This window comes from Clupea harengus, unplaced genomic scaffold, assembly GCF_900700415.2.
Source record: "Clupea harengus unplaced genomic scaffold, Ch_v2.0.2, whole genome shotgun sequence".
Lineage (NCBI taxonomy): Eukaryota > Metazoa > Chordata > Actinopteri > Clupeiformes > Clupeidae > Clupea > Clupea harengus.
In genome coordinates, this window is record NW_024880841.1 from 1 (window position 1) to 2,500 (window position 2,500).

The following is a 2,500-nucleotide window of genomic DNA, read 5'->3' on the forward strand; positions in this document are numbered from 1 at the left end:
ATAATATATGGTATGAAATTAATTACCACCTCCTATACAGTTAGTATATAGGAGTGTAGAAGTGTTCCAGTGTCTTTGTATGTGAAAGTCTGTAGGTGTGATTGGTTGTATGGGTGTGTGTGAGACACAGAGACAGAGAGAGAGGGAGAGAGAGAGAAATACAGAGAAATATAAATGTCTCTTTCTTCCTCTCCTAGTCTAGACTATATTTGCTGTGGGATGCTGCTGTAGTCTCTCCACCTGATCTACTTGTAGAATCCCTCAGTCTACACCTACTCACCCCAACCACACTGTCATGCATTTGTGTTGTTGTGTGAGATTCTGTCGTGTGAGGGGAGACAGGTGGTGTGAGGGGAGACAGGTGGTGTGAGGGGAGACAGGTGGTGTGAGGGGAGACAGGTGTGTGAGGGGAGACAGGTGGTGTGAGGGGAGACAGGTGGTGTGAGGGGAGACAGGTGGTGTGAGGGGAGACAGGTGTGTAAGGGTAGACAGGTGGTGTGAGGGGAGACAGGTGGTGTGAGGGGAGACAGGTGGTGTAAGGGGAGGTGGTGGGTTGAGAGCGAGCGCCAAAGCAAGTGCTGCAGCTGATGAGGAGAACTGAGTTTAAATGAAGTGTGTGTGTGTGTGTGTGTGTGTGTGTGTGTGCTGATGAGGAGAACTGAGTTTAAATGAAGTGTGTGTGTGTGTGTGTGTGTGTGTGTGTGTGTGTGTGTGTGTGTGTGTGTGTTTGTGTGTGTGTGTGTGTGCTGATGAGGAGAACTGAGTTTAAATGAAGTGTGTGTGTGTGTGTGTGTGTGTGTTGATGAGGAGAACTGAGTTTAAATGAAGTTTGTGTGTGTGCGTGTGTGTGTGTGTGTGTGTGTGTGTGTTTGTGTGTGTGTGTGTGTGTGTGCTGATGAGGAGAACTGAGTTTAAATGAAGTGTGTGTGTGTGTTGATGAGGGAACTGAGTTTAATGAAGTGTGTGTGTGTGTGTGTGTGCTGATGAGAACTGAGTTTAAATGAAGTGTGTGTGTTGTGTGGTGGTGGTTGTGTGTGTGTGTGCGTGTAGTGTGTCGCTGATGAGGAGAAACTGAGTTTAAATGAAGTGGTGTGGTGTGTGTGTGTGCTGGCTGATGAGACTGAGGTTTAAATGAAGTGTGTGTGTGTGTGTGTGTGTTGTGTGTGTGGTGCTGATTTGAGAACTTGAGTTTAAAATGAAGTGGTGTGTGCTGTGTGGTGTGTGTGGTGTGTGTGGTTGTGTGTGTGTGTGTTGTGTGTTGCTGATTGAGGAAACTGAGTTTAAATGAAAGTTGGTGTGTGTGTGTGTGGTGTGTGTGTGTGGTGTGTGTGTGGTGTTGTGGTTTGTGTTGGTGTGTTGCTGATGAGGAGAACCTGAGTTTAAATGAAGTGTGTGTGGTTGTGGTGTGTGTGGTGTGTGTGTGTGGGTGTGGTGCTGATGAGGAGATACCTGAGTTTAAATGAAGTTGTGTGTTGGTGCTTGTGTGTGGTGTTGCTGATGAGGAGAACTGAGTTTAAATGAAGTGTGTGTGTGTGTGTGTGTGTGTGTGTGTGTGTGTGTGTGTGCTGATGAGGAGAACTGAGTTTAAATGAAGTGTGTGTGTGTGTGTGTGTGCTGATGAGGAGAACTGAGTTTAAATGAAGTGTGTGTGTGTGTGTGTGTGTGTGTGTGTGTGTGTGTGTGTGTGTGCTGATGAGGAGAACTGAGTTTAAATGAAGTGTGTGTGTGTGTGTGTGTGTGTGTGTGTGTGCTGATGAGGAGAACTGAGTTTAAATGAAGTGTGTGTGATTGATGTGAGGGGGGTGTAGCAAATTCGTTACATCTCCTCCCGCACTTCCGTTTAGAACGCCATTTTAGGAAAATGGAAAAAGACACTGGAAAAGACACTGTTTCCTCTACCCATGACCTATAACAGCCATAATGAAATGTTGAACTGCTTAAACATGTAGGACCATGTGACTGCTACTGAAACTTGACTTGTGATTTGGAATAAAGTAAACTGTATGAAATGTCAAACTCACATTGGAGGAAATCCTCTCTGGTTGTAGGTTCAAGAGACAAAACAGCCTGGACTTTAGTCACTATTGAGAGAGAAAGAATCATATTAGACTGTGGTGGAAATGTCAGCATTACATCAACCTTCTGTTTTTATGATGGCAGTAAATTTGTGTTCTCTTGTTGAGGGACATTATGAGTCTCCAGCTTCTTCAACCTTAAAGACCCTCTTAAGACAAGTAAACATGGAGACACCTGCAGAGTATCTCAGCTTCACCGACATACAAAAGGATATGTTACAAATATGTGACATTGAGAAATACAGGTTCCTGAAGTTCACCATCACATTTAGCTTATCAGTACAATCCAGAGGGAAAGTATTGTGGAGGCTATCCTATTAGCCTCAGTGTGGACGGCAAAGTGTAGCAAATAATCCTTAGTCCAGGCATGAGCTCTCTTTGAGTGGTGTTCCCGTTTATTATAAAGGTATAAATTTGACATAAAA

At 44.5% G+C, this 2,500-nt stretch overlaps 1 long non-coding RNA gene across 2 annotated transcripts in view; it reads right to left on the bottom strand.

Moving 5' to 3' along the window:
* Positions 1–1,748: 1,748 nt before the first annotated feature.
* The window catches only part of LOC122132689, a 3,684-nt gene continuing 2,932 nt past the window's right edge, over positions 1,749–2,500 (bottom strand). The window contains exon 4 of one of the 2 annotated variants that reach the window (XR_006152236.1): positions 1,749–2,081. This is a non-coding gene — a long non-coding RNA (uncharacterized LOC122132689). The remainder of the gene's footprint in view (positions 2,082–2,500) is intronic. The other variant, XR_006152237.1, reaches the window with a different exon arrangement.